Source organism: Anopheles gambiae, chromosome 3 (assembly GCF_943734735.2).
Source record: "Anopheles gambiae chromosome 3, idAnoGambNW_F1_1, whole genome shotgun sequence".
NCBI classification, from domain to species: Eukaryota; Metazoa; Arthropoda; class Insecta; order Diptera; family Culicidae; genus Anopheles; species Anopheles gambiae.
Genome location: NC_064602.1, coordinates 86,544,664 through 86,569,557, shown reverse-complemented (window position 1 = coordinate 86,569,557; position 24,894 = coordinate 86,544,664). Strand labels below are relative to the sequence as shown.

Here is a 24,894-nt window from a genome sequence, read left to right as displayed (position 1 = left end):
ACACGTGCATGAACATGCTTACTAGTTAGGTTATCGTTGTAGATAAATGTAATGAAATACATTTTAATCATTATGAAGTATATAATTATCTTTCTGATTATTTAAAAAAAACACGGATGTTTGTTTTAATTTAAACCGCTTTGAAAATAGCAATATATATGATACAATTAGAACTCGCTAATTGCATTTATATCATATGTGTACAAAAAAAAAGATAGATTTTGTTTATTAGAAAGAAATTTTGTAACACGACTAATGTCTGCTTATTTTGTCATGTTTGTTATTTTATACAAACTGGATAAACTGACTTTTTCTCATATTTATGTGAACAACTCGGATTTTTTGTATTCAATTGAAAAAGCAGACTTGCAATTGGCGAGGTTTGAATGTATTTCACTTCGTCACATGCCAGCGCGCATATCTGTCAAGTCAGAAACGTAAACAAACACGGACAACCGCCCGTAAAGATTGTGTGCAGAATAATCGTAAAATTTTATGTGAAAACTCGGGAAAAGGTAAGTGTTCTGTGCATATTTCAGTAAATAAACTATCTTTTAATGTTTGAACACATTATTCCACAGGAAAAACATCATTTCATCCCGAAATTTGGCAACATTCGTCCGAGTGTGATCGAGCAGCTGTGTGTGTGTGTATGCCGACGAAATACGACGCCGGTAAGATGAAATGTTTTACTTTTTCACTTTTACTTTACTTCTTCACTTTACTTTTTCATGAAATCACAATGAATTGTAAAAATAATGCAGATTTAATGATATTGATCATTGTTACAGTTTCTACAACAATCACTAAAGCCGGCTGTGATCGTGATCGGCACATTCTCAACTGGACCAACACACCGGTCGTTGTGTATCTTCAAGCAAACCAACGTTGCCATACACCACAAAATAGCATGGAAAGGAAAGTATTATAAAATAATGTCATATTTGAAAGCATTCTAATCTTTCATTGTTATTTTTCCACTGCAAACAGGACATTGGATCACCGCATCGACAAGTGGTTTTTATGTGCAAGTGTTGTTAAGAAGTGTGTTGTACGGTGTATTATGTGTTTTACTTTATTTGTATCGCTTTGCAAGTGGTACAATTAGTGCGTTTAATCGTTGTGCTACTGCTAACGAAAAAACGACCCGAGCATTAGAAGCGGCAACAATACATGTGCTTGACGCAGAGACAACAACGCCGTCGGCATCAGTTGATACCATCCAAAGTGATGGTTGAAATCGTATTTAAACGTGTAAAACCATGTATTGGGGCATGTAAGTATTGAATAATAGCTAAATAAAATACATTTTATCGTTGTACTGGACAATGTGCATCGAAATTAAAAAAAGTGTGTGTGTTTTTGTTTACATCCGAATACAGAACCCACAACGCTATACTGTGGTTCGAGCACTCGCTAAGTAACGCTTGAGCTTTGAGCTTTCATTGAGCTTACATAGAATGTTACACGCTACCTGCTCACTAAGGACTGCTATCGAGCAGTGTTATGAGCAGGTAGCGAGCAGTAACGCTTCCATACAAAAATCGCGAAACGTAACGCTCCAATGCTATTTGGGACTGGTGGCTTTCCGCTCCAAGTGCGACCGGGCGTACCGGAATTAGTTAGTGCGATTGGTGAGAGAGCAACTCGATGTCACGTAAACACCGGAAGGAAGGCTCCATTTGGGGGGAATGTGAACTCGTTACACCACACTGCGGTGGTGTGACTGTGGGCTAAAAACAATGCTAAACGAGACACAGAAGCGGGGTTTTATTTGTATTTTCTTTGACGAAAAAATAAAAGAAATCACTAAGATATGTGTTATGCAGCGATAATGTAAATGTTGTGGATATTGATATGATGTAGTACAAAACTTTGTTCTGTCCGACAGCTTTTTATTATTTTTATTTATTATTTTATTTTATTTCTGCACTTCTGCACGATGTTAGTGCAGATTTAGGAATTAAAAGTTAGTAAGCTGAAGCTGATTAATTCAAATTTCTACCTTTTTTGACAAAATATTAATGGTTCAGCAAAAGCAATTAAAACACGCATGAACTAGGCAAGAAATCTTGTGCTCGTTCTCGCACGGCTTTTTTTCTTATTATTATTTCAGCTATCAACTGTCAACTTCCATTCGTTAATAAAAGCTGGTTAGTATCGTAAAGCTCCCAAATGTTGGATTATTTCACCAGTTTCACAAATAAATCTAATGTTACAGTGATATTTTAACCAGCTCAACTTCATTTCATAAAATCCAAATTCAGCATTATCCAATGGGTGGCAGTCAATGACAGATGATTCGATTTGATATAGTTGAAAATTATTCTGTAGACTTGACACATTGTTTTGTATACAAGGAACAGGATACACACCACTAGATAGAATGTTATATTAGATTCAGCTATTAAAATTCTTGGATTTATTTACTAAATCTAATGTACTACTCTGCATTAATAATCTGTTAATGACATGTTTTAGGTTGAATTACTGAAGCATCAAGCTGGAAAACTGACCATATCGATCTGTGTCTATAAAATCCAGTCTGGTAAGGCCGGTCTGGTGGTACAGTCGTCCACTCGTACGGCTTAACAACATGCCCGGCATGGGTTCAAGCACCGAAAGAATCGTTGATACTTAAGACAGACTATCCTGCTATGGTAATAAATAAATCACTGAAAGCCAAGCCCACTAGTGGGACAAGCATACACCTTGACCGACATCGATTGTTGTGCCAAAGAAGAAGAAGAAGAAGTCTGTAAAAAATGCATGCAATTAATAGATTGCATTTTCAAAACTGAAAGGATTTTTTTTTGTTTATTATCATAATTCTTCTTATTTTGGCAATTATCATATTTGGCTTAATTCTAATTATCATATTTTGGCAAGTACTCGTTCTAAGCTGATAAAAGGCCCAAATCATGTTAAGAGGGTTGTTGAGCACAAACAATTAAATTCAATTTATACAAATTTAAATTTTGAATATAACCTTATTCATAATTTGTTTGAAAATAGTAGTGAGGAAAAATTGGAAGAATTCTATGAATTGTATTGTAAACCATGAATTATGACAAAAAAATGTTTAAATTTTGTACAATTCAAGGTAAAAAAATAATAATAAAATCAATTATTACTTATTCAATTAAAGGGCTCCTACTCACACTACAAATTCAGTTATTTTATCATATTTGTATCTTTGTTCAAATAATGTTTGTGCTTTTATTCAAAGGATGTGCGCTTGGAAAACAAATAATATGCGCTTGGAAAATAACGAAACTGTTTGGTACAATTGCTAATGCAAATTATCTTTACTTTAATTATTGTAGAGAACTATTTAATTTAATCACTAGAATGTTTTACGCAACCTTTTCAACTTAAATAAATTCTTCATTGATTTTTGAGTGTATTTTTTCCACATTTTTCATTTTTTCTTAGTTTAAATCATCACTAGTCAAACAGCTTGCAATTGATTTCATAACGTTTGAACCGGAAAAAAACTCGCTGAAATTGAACGTCAATTGCTAACCTAACTACCGTTTTAACCAAAGCAAACAGAAGGGTAAAATAAAACCTCCCAACCCAACACACTCAATCCCGATCGATCTGCATATTTTCAATTCCAGGAAGTGGCACAGCCCAAAGACACGCCACCCAATCACCTGATTGGAGCGGGAAAAAAAGGCACAAAAGCAAGCAAACGAACCAAGCAAAAAATCAGACCTCAAAGGGAGCAATAACAACAGCAAACAAACAAGCAGAAGAAAAAAAAACAATCGCCCAGCTAATAGAATAACCCAACGGCAGAGGAAATAAACAACGGCAGCGGCAACAACAAAAAATGTGCAAGGTGTTAAGCACTTCAAAGCCGGAGACGGATATGGTTGGTAGGCGCGTGGCCCGAACAGCCGATTGCAAAACAAACGTTCGATACCCCGACCGGGAAGGCACACGCGATGGACGGCTTTTCCCGTTTCGCAACGCCCGAGGGGCCTGTCGCACAAACACACACACACACACCCCTTTTAGGGTTTCCCCCGTGACATTAGCAAACGGTTCCTGCGAGGCCTGCTCCAAAAATAAAGCCATCGCGAAACCCTTTCCGACCAACCGCGGGACACCGAGGGCAGGTCGCAAAATGGGCTGACAGTGTCTTAGTCACCGTGGCCGCCGCGGGTTGACCGATCAGGTGACCGTGAAGGTGGCATGATGACCGATCACGTTCCGATCCGCATGGCAACGCGCCTGCCGCCGTCAATCGAGTGAGAAGAAGCGGCAAACACGCACACACACACACCTCCGGGTGGGCGTTACCGAGGCACATCGGCCAAATCCATCAGGCACGAGGAAGGAACAGCTTTCGTTTTCCTGCTTTGCTGCTCCAAAATTATCCATCCAGCCTTCCGCCACGGTTGCTAGACGGATGTGCTATGCTTTTGCAACAAAAACCAAAAAAAAAAGTAGTTTTAAAAACACCCAGCCAGCCAGCCAGCAACAACGGACCACTTTGCCGAACAAACAGTTTTAACATTGGGTAAGAAACTCGATGACTAAGCGGGGCAGACGAATTGCAGCCACTCGGGCGGTGATGGTTGTTGCCGACTGTTTGCTGCTCACTGGCCCGTGCCGGGGGCCTGCATCGCTGACTGATGGGAAGGTGACCATGAGCGATGAATATTGCACACATGCGTGCGCGATGCAGGTGAAGCCTATTTAACCGGAGGATGTCCGGTACCGGTTACAGTGCGGAAGGGGCTTACCCTCGACTTTGTAAGTGGGAGTTTATTAAGTAGCTGTTAAATAAATAATCTATTGCACATTTAATGCAAGCTGTGGATCATATAGCGCACTCTTGGTGGGCTTCATTAGCTGATGCATTAAGGCATCTTTGAGAATGAGATAAAATAATGAATCCACCTTGCTGGTGGACTGTTTCTTCATGATCACATCAAATTGATAGAGATTTAAGAACAAATTTAATTATTTGCATTTACTTATTATTTAATGTTTTATACGAAAAAAAGCAAATTGATTTAAAAGCACGATTGACATTCCACTGTACTTGGAACAGGTTTGCACTAAAAACATATTTAATGCATGTATTGCTTGAAAAGCTAAAGCAAAGAAATCATTTACAAAAAAAAAAAATGAATGAATATTACATATTGACCAATGCTTACGAATGAGGTTTTTTCATTCTAAAACCTTATTTGCAAGAACAAAACGTTTATTGTACTTTCAATAATATTATCCCAAGAGGCGGCACACAATATTTTACTCCTGTATCAGTAGAACTCTTACCATGATGACCAAAAAAGTGAAGAAACACTTTTCTGCGTGCACGATCCAAGAACGGCGTTTAAAACGTAGCGTTTAAAACGGACTCTGTGCGGTAGTTTGTGGACATCCTATAAGCCTGTTCCAGCATTGGCAACATCTTAGCACTAATAGACAACAATCAGAGCATCGCAAAAAAGTCTGGTTCCGAATGGCCTTCGACCCTGAGCAACTTGAGGTTTCAAAGGATGCTGACAATGAAGATCCAGGGTCGATCCAGGAGGCATCGGACCTAACAGTGCAATAGTACCTGGAGAACATGAACAAACATATCAGCGAGCAGATATCGCGTCCACTGACTTCGCAGCGGTAAGCAAAGGCGCCAAAATTCAATAGTACGCAGACTGATCTAACATCCTCCAGTTGTGTTCCATCGCACACAATTTTATCCCAAAAACTTAGAAAACATTGATCAAAAATCGAAGGTAGTCCTTAAAACATGTCTACACGCATGTCTTCGTCCGACATGGTGTAAATTCGTCAGTTGTTCGGAATTTTCGCAGCCCGCAATGTCATAGATTTCATTTTACAAGTAAGCTTTAATAATCAACTTTCAAAGGATGTTCGTGAACAAAAATATCACGCCTCTTTTTTCTACAGCCAACCGAAAAATCCTTATTTTGAATGCAATAGTTATGGCTTGAGAAATCTAAAATTTATAACTACACCAGCAACATGTGACAAAAAGTAAATGACTGGTGTAATTACGGGGGTAATATTCTAATATTATAACTAGAATAATATATAATATTTTATATATTATGTGTTTTTGATTATATTTTATTTTCTTTAACACTTGCTAAAGAGCATGTACAAGATTTTGTTTATAATATTTGGATATAATTTTACCTCCTATGTAAATCACTTCAGCAAGTCTATTTTAGTGACATTTAATGAAGGCAAATTAGTTATTTTAACGACGCTACCCGTTGTACGTATACGCTTGTTACATCTGTACACGTGAGCGATATAAAACAATTAACCTTGACATCGAAACACCTATTCCATACAGCAATCTCAAGAAGGTGCCTTTACTGTTCGATGCCATTTATTTCAAGCAGTGCAACAAGCCTCGCCTGGATCTTATCAATCATGCAAGCGTTTCCCCCATTCGCTCTCCCTGGGCCGCAGGGGCCTAGGGGTGGGACCCACTTCTGTCAACGCGGATGCATACAAAAGTCGCTCATCTGGAGGGCAAGACCCTGGAGCGAGCGCGAGATTCATGGTCAAGGTGGACCACACCGGCCCCGTTTCCAGTGATAAAACCGTGCGCGACAGATGACGTAGTCGCGGGCATACTCGCTGACCCTGGTGCCGGTTTGGTGATGAGACAACAGAGGGGAAGGGATTGTACCGATTTCCTGGGCCCTACTGATCTCTATGTATGAACGGTTGTTTATCGCACAGACAAGCAACGAATGCACAGCGCGCGTGTGTGTACGTGCTAGTGATCGCGTTTCTCAGCTTCTCGCGCTCGTCTGCCAAGAATCGGCTCCGGAAGGAGCAACACAGGAAGATGTGTTGCTGTGTAGCCCAGCACTAGCTCCCCGTCGCCTAAGTTCGTGCCGATTGAAGGTCAGCCGGTTTTTGTTCCCCGATTTGTCTCGTCCAAGCCAGATTGGAAAGCAAAAATTGGCCCTCGCTAGTTTATGTTTCTTGATCCCCAACCACCACCCCCTTACTGCAGCTGTGTCACCCCAAAAATGCGATGGAAAGTCGGGCTAGAAAGTCCATCGCGTGTTAGTTTGTGTATGCCAGTGTGTCTTTGGACCAGTTGGCAACGGGCCCGGGCACTGTTTGGCACATCCAATTGGAAACAGCTGATGATGACGGCGACAACGACGACGACGGAAAGCGAAGGCTTGCAGTTTGTAGAAGCGTGTGCAATAATTCTACCACATTGCATCAGCATTTTGGCCGCGTTCTTGTGTAGCGCGAGAGCGTTCTCACACTTGCAGTGGTGGGGTGGGGGAAACAGGGGCACACGTGCGCTCCGGCGCTTAAACTCTCGCTGGCAACTCAACCACAACCACTTTCTAGGTTATCGAATTGGATCGATTTTGAGGGTTCTGTGTCCCCCGCCCCAACAACCCAGCCCCGCGAAGCTGGCGAAAGCGATTTTCCTGCCCTGCAAAAACCCTGAAGGCGAAGGTTTGCGCTGTGTCGCGCGTTCCGGGAAGCGACCGGCCGATGGGGGGAGCTGTAACAATAACAGTGGCCTCGCGCGTGTGTGTTTTCATTCCCTCTTTGTTTTATTGGGAAATATACTTTCCGGACACGGGAAAAGGGGAACTTCCTCGACAAATTGATTGATGGCAGCAAAAAATTTGTTTCAATAAAAGAGTTTTTTTGTATTGCAACAAAAGGTGCAGTGTGGGATCGATTGGGAGTTGTCAAGGGACGCGCTGAGGCGTTGGAAAGTGCTGATGGAATAATACGCTTAAACAGAATTCAAAACATAGAGAGGAAGCTTACTGTTATGGTTGGTAAAGCTGTGGTCAAAATCTGTTTACGGTCGAATTCGAACAACTTCTAGAACAATTTGTGCTCCCTTATAACCGAGCTCCAACCCCGCCCGTTTTGAGCCATAAACGACCTGGACCTCCAAACAAATGTAGAATTCCCGTACGTCATCAACCGCCTCAGACCCGAAATAAAGCTTTGGGGAGGTTCCCTTCCTGGGTTTTGGTTTCATGTTACAAAGTTTAAACGTCATCAGGCAATGCAATCCAATTTGAGGTTTTGCAATTGCTTTTTTAGAAGTACACACAAACACCACAGTCACATTCGCTGATGTCTCTGTTCCGCTTAGCTCGCTTCACCATTTCGGGAAGGTTCTCCCTGTCCGGAAGAAGGCAACACCACTCACGTGCAGCCCTGGAAGGGGCAAGGATGCTAGTTTTAATGAAGGATGGATTTTTGGACGACATTAAGCCTCACTCCGAATGCCGTTAAGAAATTGCTTAATCTCATTACATCCATCCAGCTAATCCCACAGCATCGATTTCGTAATCCCATTTGAAGGTTTTTCGTTTGGTCGTTTTCATACATTTTTGGGGTTGGCTTTTGCGGGCGACGACTAGACAAACCTAAATGCTCAAAGAACAGAGTCCCTCATAGTCATCATACTTGGCACCTTCGGGCAAAGCAAAATCGATCAAACCCAGGTGTTGGTATATGCAGGTGGGAAGGAAGAACTCACGTCCACTAGTACCGAGCAGCCCGAGGCAGGCAAAAATAACATTTTACCTCGTCAAAAACAACAACAAATCGGGACGAGTGTTTCCCTTTGAAGATCACATAAACACACACAGACACACATTCACACATAGTCTTAAGGGGCCACAGTCGGTCTTTGCAAACTCGGCCTGTACGCTCACCCAACTCCCCAAGCCACCTCGCGCCACGCGAGTAAATAATTAGATTTTCCGCACTAATGAGATCACCTTCAGGTTGGCGGCTTTCCGTCTGGTTGTGCTATTTTTTCCACCCTCACAACACACGGCAGTGCCTGATGTTCCTTTACATATGTACTTGTTTCCTTTATGTCACTGTTTTTTTGTCAGGTCCCTTCTCCGGTTTTATTTAGAACCTTGTCGTATATGCGACTTGTTCCTGTTACTTTCTTTTTCGCTAAATGTACATACACACACACACAGAACAGACTCTTGCCGTCTGTCGTCCGTACACACATTCAATGTGTCGCTAAGAGGCAATGGCTTTCATCTTTTTTTGTTTTGTGGCTATACAGCGTTTGCGTTGGTGTAGGTTTGTAAATTTGCAAAAACCTGACCGCTTGCATTTCCAGAACTTTGTGGCAACTAAATTCGGCTCACTCGCTTCATTAGTGTCAAAAATTAGCGGCTTCCTGTGTGACGTCGATCTGTTGCTTTCTTTTCCTGTATGAAATGGAATTCCGGTGAACAGCTTTGACGTCTGCGTATCCCCTTGCCGCAACACGTCGGTGCGGTGTGGATGAACGAGGAAAACGTAGTTCGCGGTTCGCTTCAACGAAACCCGTGAACGGTGCCAGAAAGTCTAGAAATATGTTTAAACAGATTATTATTGATTTGCGGATGATTTTTCATTCTAGTTGGTTTATTGCTACACATCTACAGCAAACAGCTAGCGACAAACTAATTTATGAAATTTTATTTATTTATTCCATCGTTACGGGACGAAGTTTTGCAAATCTTAGATATTAATAAAATAATTAACAATTTTTTAAAATTATCAAATGGTCGTATAAAATTAACTCTTTGATTAATTCTATATTGCAGCTTATACATCATACACAGAAAGGGTCCCGTGGTACAATAACCAACTCGTACGGCTTGAAAACATATCCGTCATGGGTTCCAGCCTCACAAGAATCATCTCTTCGTAGCAAAGACTTGACTACTCGGCCACAACGTTTAACGTTTGACGAGGGAATACCTCTAACAGTGTTACGTAATTGATAGATGACGCCTAAACAGTGTTTTCTATTTATTGGATTGGATTTAATGATCTTTTTTTTGTGGTTTTTGTGTAAGTTGAGGCTTGTTCTTAGTGTGTTAGCTTATGCAATGAATTTATTTGAGAGAAGTTATGAAACCAATCAGTGCAATGACATTAAAAGCTCATTGAATACAATCTGTAGATACAGTTCATAGCTAATTTGAAACATAAATGTAAATCGTTTTACAAAAGAAATATAAACTTAGGAACATTTATCTAATGTCTCTTTACAGACTAGGATAATACTAAATGGCTTTGTGTTTCTCTTAACATTTTACCTCGAAAACAAATTCAACTCTTATAAAATTAACCTAATGAAAAATGGTTGTATCCTTTTAGGTACAAAGTGATTCATTTTGAAAACATTCTTAATCCATTTCAATGCCCAACTTTAACATCAAAACGTTTAGAATGAAAAAAAAGCATAATGACGGACACGAACGAACGTTCTCTAAATAGCGATAAAAAATAAATCAACTCATCTTTTCCCTTTATCTGCCAATTAGATGAGGCACAGAGCTGTCCCATCCAAGCAATAAAAACAGAGCAACATCTTCACATTTAGCATTTCATTATCTAATTAATAGCCTCGAAGATAAAACGCAATGGGTAAGCATCAGGAAATAGCATTTATTAGCATTAGCTGGGGGTAACGATGAGAGCACACACTAAGCATCAGAGCTAAGTTCGTCATGTGTGTGGTTGGTGCAGGTTGAATGGTAGCGACGGGAGTTGCTATTTTGCATTTCTGTAATATTTCTACCTCCTACAACACTCTTTAATGCTTAACCATAGCTAGCGAAATCTTTCTTTTTTTCTCTAGGTTTGACCAGTTCTACCAGTTGGCAGATGTGCGTCCAACTAGTACAACCTCCTCCTCAGCAGCAGCAGCACCATTTGCGTTGACATCTTGCCAATGTTAATTAGCGTACCAATTTTCTACACAACACACAACAACAACAACACGACGACGCGAAAAAAGAGGAATAGTTAGTTCGTTCCGTTTTTTGTTGCTTCTCTATTGCTACAATTTGTGACATCACGACCCAAACGTGAAACAGTCATAACAAATCGAAAGAGCATGGTAAGATGAAAGATTTAATCTACCAGATGGATTGAGGGCCCGGGTGATGATGATAATTTTCCTTAAAAAACAACACGGACGCGGACATATTTGTTGCCATGTGTCTAAATATTAAATTGCGGGAAAACACTGAAATTGATACTTTTATGATGTCGAGTGCGGGTTGCTGCGTGTATCTGTCACTCATGTGCTAATTTGTTACCTTGTTCTAAAAATACAATACACACTACTGGCTTTACCTGTCTGCTAATCGGATGATTTCAATTAGTAAGAGTACAGGTATTTCCACCCCAAGGATGAATCAATTTCAAAACAAATATTGCACATCTTTGCTGGCTGTTGACTGGTTTCAATTTTATTCCAAGGATCAAAAAGCGGACATTGCATCATCTTGTTTTCAGTACCGAACGTGACTCGCGAGAGCACGGGATTTTCACACAAATGGTGTCGGGTGAATATTTACCGTCGAGATATCGGTAACCGAATGGAAGGTGTAGGTTCGATGCTAATGAGGCCGTGTTTAGAGATGATTTGTTATCAATTATCATGAATTATCGTTGGAAATTTTCTCTACCATCTGGACCAAGCCGGCACCGGTAAATGGATGCGAATGTGCTCGTTTTTGGTGGATCTCGTGAGAACGTGTTCCATTCGCTACAATTATCATTGAACGATTATCAGTTCTGAATATGAACTTCAATGTATAGGGCCTTGTAGTCAGCTTTGTTGGACATTTGATCAGCTGTTAAACTGTTGATGAATGTGTTGTACTATGCTATTAACATAGTTGCTACACAGTCTGTGGCGTTCTTGGTTATCAAAATTGACCATACAATTTCTATAATATTCGCATTTAATATACTAATACTTAACTTATAACATACATATTAGAAGACTATAATACACATTTGCACAAACGTATCAAACAGCTAAACGAGTTGAGTTTGGAATGAACAATGTAAATAACATTGATTTGATTTTAGTTCTGTTTAAAACAATGTACAGGTGATTTTAAATGAAATTTTGAATCATGCAAGCTCTATTAGTTGTGTTTTTTTTCAATTATTAAATCTCGTTTACAGTTTCAATTTCAGAGTCTGTTTGCCTTCCTTATTTTTCCGGAATTTTTCTTCGCAAAAATTGAATGATTTTTGTGTAAGTTTAAGATCCAATTCCATCCTCTAGCTCTAGTCCCTATTTGGATGACTGACAGCGCGCCCGATCCATCTCAATCTGAGCCACAGGTGTAATATTTATCCGTGTCCTGATTCCAATCTAATATTATTCTTCCCCAAGGGTTTTGAATTTGCACATCTTCCAATCCCTGAATTAGGATTGGACGTGGGGCTTTTCCGATCGTTACTGTTCTCTTCTAGTAAGGCTAGCTAGCTTATGCAGATGTATCAGTTGATAATAATGATTTGAAACAGTTTAAGGAATAGCACACAATAGTTTAAGAAATTGCCTGCCAACAAGTACCAATATTATAATGCAGGTAGGGTTGATTCAACAGGAATCATCCAAGAAACTCATTGTTGTGGGAATTATGATTAGCTTGGAGCAAATGATGTTACTATCCCACCAACAACCAAAACGGCGTAAATATCGTGCACCAGAATACCGATAAACGCAGTTCCACAAACCGATTTGCCAAACCAAAACACTATCGCGGGAAACCTGAAACGTGTTGCCTTGAAGCAAGCTAATCGTGGAAAATAATGGTCCCTCTTCCTTTACCATGCCCTCCCTATCCACACTTGCCAAAGTTTCCATGGTTCAGGTAAAAAATAACAACCGCAATCCTGATAGCCCGATATCACCCAGATCGTTCAACGCTTCCACCCCGGCTCCGGCCAATAGCAAAGGTGTGATTTTCAACACCATTCGAAACCGTCAGCTAGCGCGGAAAAGGGTTCTGGCTGGGAAAGGTGGTGGTGGGTGTTGAAAGTATCGGCCCCTCTGTCCCGACTGGGTAGGGTTAGAAGTGGTCTGCGGATAGGAAGGCACGAAGGGTGGTCATGTTGACAACCCTCGAAATCCCATCTTAGCCACCACTACCGCGCAAGGCCACGGTACGATCGATCAGCAACAGCAGCAAATGGAACTCGTAAACAACGGCTCTCCCCCCCGGAATCTATGCGCCACCGTTCCAGCGTGTCCATCGTACTCGGTCGAAAACAAACTGATAGCCGATTGGAAGGAGGCTCATTCGTTTAACTCCGCTTCTTCTGACTCCTGTCTGCCTCCATCGCACTCTCTCACTCTCTAGTACGCCCGATTTCGATTTCACACAATTTTTATTTCAAACAAATCAATCGTTTAAGGGGATGTTTGCTTGCCAAGGTTCCAATCTTAACCGAAAATCCGATTCCGGAGTTGTTTGTTTGCTTCTGCCGGTCCCATTTCCACCCGTTTAGCCCCGGTAGCTTCACTGCATTCGATGAATGGACGGAAGGAGAGAGAAAAACAACTACTGCTACTACTGAAAACGTCCAGAAATCGTTCGAATAATGTGCGATTCCCAGTTGTTTACGGCTTCAATTCGTGGTGCTGAGCCGCACACGTCTGTGCCTCGGCACAAGGTTACCGTTGTTTTGGAGATAAAAACATATTTTTTCCTTAACGCGAAAGCTTCACTGTCGGGAAATCGTGGTTTGACGGGGCGCGTGGTGAATGTGTTTATTGCCCTGGGAAGGTTACGCACACTGCTGGTAAATTTCCATTAGCAGACCAAAGCTGTATCGGTGAAGCGAGGTGAGGAATGGATCTCCTTCGATGTGCGACGCGTAAGTGATAAATTGTTCTAGTTGTTTTATCCGTTTTTGCCGTTATAAACAATGTGGACGCATATGGACCATATGGACGTATGGATATGGACTTTTGGACGCAATTTCAGATTTTATTATATCAGAATGTTTCAAATTTAATATGGCACAAATGCTAAAGAACGTTCAAACATATTGCAAGACTCTTACAGTCTACACAACAAAATCACATGGAGCAAGAGATTTCAATGTTTTCCACACATCGAATTGAAAAACAAAGGTTTTTAAATACAATCTAGGACTAACACTTGATTAACCAATAGTTAAGTTATTTTTTGAATAGATGTGATATGCACAATGATAGCAGGTGCAATTAAAGAGAGCAGCTGTTTGTCAGGTGCATTTGCCTTTCCTGGGTGAAAATATTCCGCCAGAACGTTTGCATGAACGTTAGTACCTAGTGAACATGAACAATCCTATTAGGAAGCAGAAATCGCAGCAATAACGCCAAAACTCAATGCGTTAATTTCAAGCGAATGTCGGCTAAATATCGATACGGCACCCTTGTACACGAACCAATATCCCCAGCCACGCCCCATCGAAATTTTCTAGACCAAGATGATGCAAAATTTGTACTCCAACAATTTTGTCGCGAAAACTGAGGAGGAATTGAAAAAAAATCGAGGGAGGTCTTCAGAAGATGCCTGCACGCACATCTTCGTTCGTCTTAGTGCAATTTCCGGATAACTGACAAAGGCTTGCAAGGTCGTAGCTGTATTTTTGCAAGTAATCTTTAATATTTTTATTTCAAAGGATGTTCATGGAAGTTCTAAAGTGAACTTTATGTGACGGGAAGTGACACCCTTATCTGACACGAGCAATTGGAATCTTTAAAGATTTACAATTGAAACTATGAAGATATCGCCGAACGCTGAAGAATAGGTTTAGATGAGGGGATGTCCTTCAAATCTTTAGATTGCGGTACATTCTTCAGAAATTCTAAGAGCACCAGAGATTCCTTTCGAATTGAAACTAGCCTTAAATAATTTTTAAACCAATTCTGCAACGATATATCTACCATAAAAATGATGGACTTTAGAGGCACCATGTTCGTTCAATTCTTTAACTTTATCTTTAACATACTCGAATTGCTTTTTGATCTGTCAATCATTTGATTTAGGCTGGAGCAATATGCACCAATAGCATGCATCAAACAGGAGCAATATGCATCAAACAGGTCAGACTCCTGACTACATCAAATTTAAGCCATTGCGTGAATTAAATCAATCATAAACCTTGGACCGTATGTTCATTGGTAGACATTTGATATCAAGGATAGTTAAGCACCACGAGAACCATAAACAGCAAGTGATCCTTTTGCCATAAAACAGTTGAAAAATAGAATGTAACAACTTTTTCTTACGCATTCAGTTATTTCGATGTATTAAGATTCATAAAATGAAGAACACAAAAAAGCTAATATCCTCTCTCCAACGCTAATATAGCTGAACCCAGCAGTGATTACTCGCCGACCAGGCAGGCAGCTCGCTGTATGGTGCTTCCTTCTCCATTAGGCACGTAATAAAGCAACGTCTAGCATTGAGTGCATGTATTTGCACAGAGTACGCGCGTTATCCTTCGGTGCCATTTTTCCCCGCTAACTAACTAGTAGCACGGAGTGCATCTCAAGCGTAGTTAGCTGGGCAAAAAAACAAACAAAACTGCACAAGCACAGTGAGAACAGTAACAGTAATGCAAAAAAGCAAACACCGCCCAGCTCCGCACGCGTTCGAACGTGACATACGGAGGATGATTTTTATTTAGTTGCGTTTCCTTTCACGACGCGGATTGCAAAATGCAAATGCAAACGGTTTGGGGGGCTACTGCTCTCTGCGTGTATGAAGATGAAGAGATTTTTTCCACCTCTAAGCTGCCGCGGCAGCGGGCAGCATTACTGTGCAGCATTTTACAATAGCTACTGGAGATTGGTGTGTGTGTGTGTTCGTTCATTTTTTTCACCCACTTCTGGTTATCATATCCCTCGCTACTGACGCGTGGATGAAGCTTGAGCACACATTTTCCATCGTTTTCAAAGCCTTCGTACGTTTTTCTCTTTTTTTGTTATTTTTCTGTGCCATTTTTTCCCACCCCTTGCCACCCAAAGGATAACCATAATCCTTTAGCAAAGGCTTACATTTGATGGGTTTGAAAGCGGAATGAAATGTAGAGGAGGGGAAAAATCGCTCGCTTTTACACGCAAGTATGCTGCAGCTCGTAGTCGACGCAGCCTTCACGCTAATCCGGAAGGATAGCGAACGGACCGGGGGCTGGGTGGCTCGTTTTTCAACGGACCTCGACGTTTTTTGACTACGAGCACTCTTAAGCCCTCTCGGGAGAATGTAACGCAGCACAGCTATTACACAAGCATTCCAAACGAACAAATGGCGAACAAAAAAAAAACACGAACGATCCATGCCATCCATCCACAGTTGACTTGTGGAAAAGCGTTCCATTACACTGACGGTGGTGGGTGCAAACTCGATTGCGCTCCATCAGTCTTGGTGCCGAGGTAACACAGTAAGCGGTGGCAAACGTTTAGAGCAGGATGCCCTCAGCTCCAGTCTCTACAGCGTTTACAGGGAGGATACGTTTGCATGAACTGTTCGTTGGGTTTTAAATGTTAAAAAAACCAGACACAAAAACTCCAAACCTTTTCACGTCGGATGGATGGATTGCCGGTTGGGCAGCAAATTCGACCGATTATCTAAATTATGAAAACGCTTCGTGAGGGGTTTTTTGCAACCGCCCTCCCATCGTTCTTCCCTTTTCATACTCTATCCCTCTTTCTCTCTCTCTTAATCGTTTTCGTTTGGTGCACATTTCCATTTTCCAACCTAGTCATCGGTGCACCATTTATCACAAAAGTCAAAAACAAGCCTTGGTGAGGAATTTTTGGGCATTTTATCTTCTTCTTCTTCTTCTTTTCTTCCGTTTCATTCTCCCTTGCCCATTCTTCGGCCGGGTTCGACATGTCACGGGCAGTGTGTCTCGTTTTCCATTTTGCACGCCACTACACATCCTTTTTCTGAGTAGGGAAGCGAATCAGACAAACATGTTTTGTCCGTGCTTTACCGTGAGTGTGATGATCTAATGTGGCTGGGATGAGGTGCACGGTGAGTAAAATAACACGACAGGCTACACAACATGTTGACGTCGACGACGGTGATGATGATGATGCTGACTTTTTTAAGTTGAATCTCCCGCTCTTACTTTCTGTCTTTCTCCCTTTCTATTATTATCTCTATGCAACATATTTCGGTTGAAGGATCCTTCTATTAACGGATGGTTTTCAACTCTTTTGCATCATTTATACGACACATGATAGTTGTAACGGGCAGCCTGACGTATGGAAGGATCTAGACATTGTATGCTTTGGGCACATGGTTGTAACATTGATAGTAAACTTTTTTTGTTATTCTTCGTTAAGCGAATTGACATTTACGTTTTCGATTACGTTTTTGTTAGTATAATATACATGATTTCTCTAGCCAACTCAACACGGAAAGCTTCAAAATATCCCAATGAAACATTGTAAAATGTTTGTCGAACGTACGCAAAGCAACCAATAACAGATCATTCGAGTTTCCATTGTTATTATTGAAATGTATTTTATGGGATTGATTTGTTGGCTTATAGAGCTGGCTAGAGAAACCCTATAATATCATAATTTTCAAACGATCAAAGAAAAACAAATAAACAAGGATGACAAGCAACTAGAAAATAAAAACAAGCATATATCAATTTATGAAATCAAAATATTTATTCTAAGCAGACGCAAAACGATGTAGCTCGCCAATGTAAAAAAGGGGGAATCGGATGATCTGAGACGACCAGAATTCATCTAACATCTGACTGAATGTTCAATCTTTACGCTGAACACATATTTAGCTGCACCATTAATTTCACGCAGTAAAGAGTGATTGTTGGACATTTTCTCATAGAACTTTTAGCAACATTGTAATTTTATTTATCTACTATCATTGCTTTCATTGTCTGGCGTTAAGTTGCGAATACCATCAGTGGGGCCCTTTCCGTTTGTAGTTCGTAGGCTGAAATTTCATCCTGTCAGCTGTTTGCATTGTATCGCAGTTTTCGAGCAGCTATCTAAGTAAGTATAATATACAGGTGGGCTTATCCCAAGGTGTATGAATTCTGAAGACTGATTTTTATCGATTCTGCTTCTGAATGAAGATTGTAAGAGTGTTTTGAGTATTCGTCAAGCCTCCAGAAAGCTCGTTGGAGCAACAGTTTTCACTCGTTCTGTCAAAAAGTGATGTTCAAAATTGGTTATAAAAAAAGCTATGAGACCACCTGGACTACATACACTTTGATTCCAGATTCCATCACCCGATTTCTTTAATGCACCTTGGGATAAATGTAAACAAACCCGTGTTTTCGAGCAGGTACTCGAATCTAATTCTAGTTTTGTGGCTAGAATAATCTAGACTGAAAATTGCAGGCTAGTTTTTTTGTGTGGTTTTGTATGGATGGTTTACATGATTTCAGCCTCTAACTGTCCAACTCCATTTCAAAAAACTGACTAGAATCGTGAAGGCCCCCAGTGATCGAAATTTATTATTCTAGTCTGTTGATCGACTGGCCGACATGTCCAGTCAGCTTAGCTCAGAATGTAAAGCGAATATTTCTCATGACAACACAAGTGTAATGTGTAATTTTGTTATCTATGCACAATTGTCACAATTCAAAGAAAGATCAATTTTATTTGTTTTGGATCGATTTGCGTCAGTGAGTTTTGCGACCATGTATATATTTACGCTCAATTTTGTTTATTGTAAATGTGTTTAGTTGAGTGTAATTGTATGATGTATCTTCAACTATCTCTATTCCATTCTTTCTCCCATGCAGAATGCAAACTTCCGATTCAGTTCAGTTTTCAGTAGCTATCAAGTTAGCCATTGATATTAACTTGTGCGTGTGTGTGTGTTTTTTTTTTTTGTAGTTCATTGGAGCTATTGATTACTTAGTTTTTCAAACTGTATCTTCACATATTCTGTATTCATTGCGAGTAAACAATCTACTCCAGAGGAGACGATTAATACAAAACTACTCCATGCAAATATAAAGGTTTCAAATTAAAAGACGCATTTAATTTCGCATACAGTTTAGATAATTCTTACATCATATAACATATTACATCACGCAAGATTCTATCATACACTCATATCATATTCGATCAACGTTTTTGGCTTCATATCACAAACCATTCCCATCTAAAACCATACGATTCTCTCGCTGTTGCTCGGTTACCAATCCCTATATCCAATCGTTCATCTCTCCCGGCGTCACGAACCAAACCCATACCCATGAATTTCAATCTTCCTCAATAACAACAGCAACAGAAAAACCCCCTACATCCCACATCCTACGCGGTCCATTTCCGGTTCATCTGTCGAAATGATTTTAATTTTTAAAAAGCTGTCGATATCGCACACCACAGGAGCGCGTGTGTCAGCTGATACACGTACACTCACTCACACGCATTGGGTGAAAGGATCCGTCCTTCTCAGCTGTCAGAAGCAAAACGGACCTGGTCCTGCATGTTCTGCCACGTTTCATCTGTCGCCTTTTTCTGCTCGCTGATGTTCTGGAGCTGAACAGAAAAAAAGGTGTTCCGACACAGGGAGGGCGCCGCCGTCGGTTCGGTGCCGTGCAGCCAACATCAAAGAGAACAGTACACATCCTCTTCCTCGGGATGTTTCCAACAGTGCCAACATAGGCATCCAGACGGGCATTTATGGTTTTTTTTTGTTGTTGGTGAACATACGCGCACGCATTTGTCCTTCCTTGGAAACGAAAGCCATCGGTCGATGTTGTGAAAATATGATAATTGCCGTTCGAACGGTGCACATCCGTGACAGAAGGTCCTTTCGGGGCGCTCTCTTTCTAGCTCGGTCTATCACCAGGAACCAGGAGGAACCAGGTGCTTCGGTGGCCTATCCGCCTGATCGCTTCCCGCTCGGAACGTGTCCGTGGTGAAATAGACTCGGTCCTCAATTTTATTGCACCTACGCACGTATCCCACCGACAGGCACGCACACACGCCACACGGGGTGATCCGGGGTTGATTGGTGGTGCAATATGGTGACGAGGCTCTCACTGCTATCCTCTTCCGGTTATGCAGGTGGACACAGCGCCGTGTGGTGAAGGATCAAGGGAGGTGGGAGATTTTTCTATTGCCAGCATAATATATTCATTTCCGGTTAGCTAGTTCCTACAGCCCAACCAGTCAGCTGTCCTCGTTCTCCCGACCCCATCAGTGGTGAAGTGAAGGTAGCGAATGCATTATGGCATGAAAATTTTAACAACAAAAGCGCAAATGACACCGTATGTGACCAATGCGTGAAGAAACGTTGCCCAGTTGCCATGTTGCGCATGTTTGAAAGGTAAAAGGTGCAACGAGCTTTCCACACAGCCACAGAAACGCTCACCGCGATGACAAATTGTAGTTACAAAGCAAATAATAGTAGCGTTAATGGGAAGCGGTACTCATTCTGCACCATTCGCTTTCACATTTGCTTTGTTTTTCAAGACTTTTTTGAAAAGAACATTTCAATCGACACGTCCCTAATGGCTCACACAGCGTGCAGTGCGCGTCGTGGCACGTGGGTGTAGATAATTTCATTCGCAATTTATGTTACATTTCCTTTTGCAGTAATGTAATTGGTTTGTTTCTTTTTTGTTTTGGCTGTGTGCTGTTAGTTGTAGCAAATGACATGCCGTGATAGGTGTGCATAATCATTAGAAAACAGTTTTGATTAAGATACATTGTCATTTGCTTATTTTGTACATTGCATTAATGTTATTAGTGGATTGAATTGATTATTTTCAATGGTTTTTATTATTAACAAACATTTAAGTAGGAGAAAGCGGTTTTAAAATGACTTTAAAGACTTTTTATATCATTTATTGCAACTAGTTAAGGCCCGGTAAAATCTACCGGATGTCCTCAAATTAAGAATTATTTTCAAACTCTACACGTTCAGTGGCAACAACCATAACTCAAACACCTATTTGTTCTTATTTGTTCTTACAACTGTGTTAACCTTGTAACTTCCTGGTTGTTACAGTTCTTACTGTACATTGCAGAACCGTTAAATATCGATGAGGCTACTTGTGAGCCATACTGATGTAAATCTTGAAGTTTAAATAACCATAAAAAACCAAGTCACGCAATTTTGATATTTTTTTAACTGGTGTTCAAAAATAAGGTTATTTGTTACGCACGTAAAGTACCAATGAATCTTATTTACTTACACTTATAAGTAATAACAATGATAATCATGATTGGCGAGTTTTGTGGCCATTTTGATAAAACAGAAAGTTCAGTAGCTGCATTCCTACTTATTTTCAATCGAACTGATACGTTCCATGCCTCTGATGACACAAATGTATAATTTGTTTATTTTTATTTTTTAGTTATCGGTGTGATTTTATGGAAAGCATAGCTAAGTAGTAACCTCAACAACGTGTTGATTGAATAACGTATTGATGTGCAGTGGATTAAAAAATTAGGGTGCCGCTAATACATATACAACATGTTTAGATCCAATCCCAATTGCTTACTTAAAAACATAATATTTTTGAAATGTTCACTTCTGTTTCAATCCATTTTGTGTTTTTTGTGCCCATAAATGTAAAATTGATCTACAAAAATATGATATCGCACGTGGTTCGAATTTCATTTCTACTCTTTTTTCTACTTATGTTTTCTTCGTTAGGTAATATGTAATCGATGCTTACAACAACGTTAATGTAAATTTTATCGTTATTAAATTTCATGAGGGTCATTTCCAAAAACTCCATCAATATTTTATTTTATCATCTAGTCTGGTTTTGAAGTATTAAATGGAATTGGTATTTGTGCATGAGACTATTGTTGTTGTTGTGCAAAATATCAAATTTCAACAGTGAACATATTCCCTCACATAACTATTTCAACGGTGTAGTTCTAATATTCCGATCTATACTGTTATAGAAAAGAATGGTTCAACATTGTTATAGCCTTCCCAAATCAATTAACTAAATTCGCGTTTACTTGCAAACTACTTTATTTACTCTTGCCGCCCCACATCTTCAGATTTTGCTTCCAATTTGACTTGTCCTTAATTATAACGTGGTTGTTCCTAATCAACACCATAGTACGGTGATAGCATCACATGGTAGATATCGTCATCACTCTTGATAGATACAGTCAGAATCAATTCAGCCCTCTTGGGCACGCTACAGTAAGCATAGTTTCATTGTGGATCATTCTGCAGTTTATGCTTATCCGGCTAAATGCAGTGCGCACGATTGTCTCACCTAACGCGCAGTATGTTGCAGCCATGTTGCGCAATGAACCATCTCTCGCTTTAGTGCTTTGTTCCGGAAGGACATCCTGAAATAAGTAGTTCTTCCCACCCGCGAGCATATCGTTACAAATTCAATTTTAATTTTCAAGCCATCAATACTCCCGCCGCTTCCTCGCTCGAAATTTCATCAAGGTTTTTTAGCATATGGCTGCTTAGGGTCTCTCGCTTACATCTGCTTCTTATTGTCATGCGTTTTCCTTTTCCTGATTCAGCCAATAATGCGGAGTAGTAGATTTGAGGGAGTAGTAGATTTGGGGCGATCCCGTGGTACGTGGACGTCAACTCGAACGACTCAATAACATGCCCGTCATGGGTTCAAGCCCGCGCACCAGCCCCCCGTAGCAAGGATTGACTATCCGGCTACGTGGTAATGAATTAAGTCTCGAAAGTCTATACAGGCCGGCATGTCCGCATAGGACGTTACGCCAAATAGAAGAAGATTTGAGGGAGTGTACATGTTCGACGTCCTTGCAACCCGTTTTACAGGATATTCTGTACCACACTTATCTGCCGATGACGACGGTGTATTCGAGGTGCTTAAGCACCGGTGTAGTATTCGAGGTGCTTAAGCACCGGTGTAGTATTCGAGGTGCTTAAGCACCAATAATGAGTATGGTTGGCTTTATTAATGATGGAATGAATTGGAATATCAATTATTTCACAATTAAGCTATTTTGCATAGTTTTCAAACATGTTTTTTTAAATATTGCCTTGAATATCTTGATTCATAATGGGAAGGGGTATGAGATGGGACACATTATCATCAGGTGGCTGATTTGCAACTTAAAAAATAATCATTATATCCAATACCATGTGTTTTCAAATCGATTTGTGTTAACAAAAAATCTAAGTAACCATTGCCCTCATTACCCGCAGGCTGGCAGTGTGGCATGGAGCAAGTCCTTTCGCAGCAACGCGCGTTGCTAAGAGAGCTCTGCTCTCACCGCTTTCTCTCTCTCTCTCGCTGAATGTTTACTCTCACGTCATTGTGGCGATTTTCGATTTTATATATAGTGAGATTATGCACCTATTAAATCAATGCCGTTTAGTTCAATAATGACGCATTGCTTACAAATAAAACTTAAATAATAAAAGCCATTTTCAATTAATGTATCGTATTGCTTCGATATACGGACATTTAAGACATTTTTAGCATGTAAAATTTTCTTACTAATTAAAATGTAATCCACCAAACCTCTGTGTAGTTTACTTTACTAACAAAAACCTTCTCATTTTGAGAAAAAAAAGATATATGTTATGTTTACTCGGAACAGTGAAAAAGATCATAAAATTGCAAAAATGTTTTGATTAATATTAGACAGATTCGAGCTCATGTTTCATATTGCGGTCGTTCTGATTTAAAATTCGGATGTTCTCAAAATTTGACAATAATCTCCACTCTCACATTACAAAATTTTAGTTTTAAAACTAATTGTAATGTCCGCATGCTCAATTCTAAGTGCCGGTGTCTTCCGATCCTATACATTAGTTTCCCACAGTGTGCATCAATTTTTGCCTCGAAGACATCGGTTTTCGGCTCTTGAAGGAATCATGAGAAATTCACAAGGTGTTTGAGAATATTCATGATTACTGTAATTTTACAATAAAAAAACACTTAAAAACGTGTAATTTGACTGTTTTATTTTGTTTGTGAAAAATATGATGAAATTTAATAAACTCTTTAGACATTGTTATTACCTTAAAATACATTCTAACGATTCCACACCGCAAAAAAAAATCCAAAATTGACATAAAATCGTTATACTTCAAATTCTATCAATTATATTATGAACTGCCTATCTTAAATTTAATAATTTTGGAACAGTTTCTGACCAAAAGTTAGTTTTTGTAAATAAAACGATATACTCACAGTCAAAAATGCATGCCTTTGAGGGGAAAAAATGATGCGAAATATCAAAAATGTATGTTTTGGAGGCAGAAATTGTGACACGTTGTCAAAAATTTGGTGCCTTAGTGATAAAAACAGGCGATTTAGACTCAAAACTTAGTGACAACTACTGTAAACAGGTCTTTTTTTGTCAAAATTAATACATTGTGAATATTCTGATAAAACACTGTTGCTCTTCCGTTCACAACTTACTTTGGAAAAGATTCCAAATTTCTTCAATGCATCTGCTTTGGAGCCTACTAATATGATATGCCTAATATGCCTACTGACCGACATCTAATTTGTTGTTACATCAGAGCCTATTAAAGATCGAACACATTTTTAAATGACTCTAGTACATCTGGTCAACATGAAGCAATAAAAAGCATGATGAATGTCCGAAGTTTGAAGCTGTTTGTAATGTGAATTAAAACGGTAGTCTATTTCAACAATGATGCTTTGTTTACAAGTGAAATATAAAGAATAAAAGCTGTTTACAATGGGACATAAAGATGCGGATTGAGTTTTGTTTTAATCCTATCAGGAACTATGATATTATCAAACTAATGCGTCAGGCAAATAAAGCCTGTTCTTAAGCAGGACCCAATACATAAGCTGCTTAAGCTAAATTGGCGATTTGATGATGGATGAAAGGAGAGTTTTACTAAGGTCAAGGTGGGTTTTTTGTTTCATTTTGTATTACTTAAATTCTATGCAATAGTTTTATTGCGTTTTAGTTCATGTGTTACGTTCTCGAGAGAGCATCCTACTAAAAGCTATCCCTTAACCCCCCGGAAGTACCATTTATGAAACAATGAATCACACATGTGTGGATCTATTGATGGCGAAGCAAAAAACAAAAAGAAAACGCCTCTCTACGACAGCATCCTT

The 24,894-nt window shown here is 39.8% G+C and overlaps 2 long non-coding RNA genes across 3 annotated transcripts in view; one reads left to right on the top strand and one right to left on the bottom strand.

The window, feature by feature from the left end:
* LOC133393785 (uncharacterized) overlaps positions 1 to 24,894 on the bottom strand; it is a 344,205-nt gene that overhangs the window by 90,417 nt on the left and 228,894 nt on the right. The window lies entirely within an intron of this gene.
* On the top strand, positions 257 to 1,815 carry LOC133393635 (uncharacterized). The gene is made up of 3 exons (XR_009766293.1): positions 257 to 515; positions 582 to 674; positions 792 to 1,815. It is a non-coding gene; the product is annotated as an uncharacterized LOC133393635 (long non-coding RNA).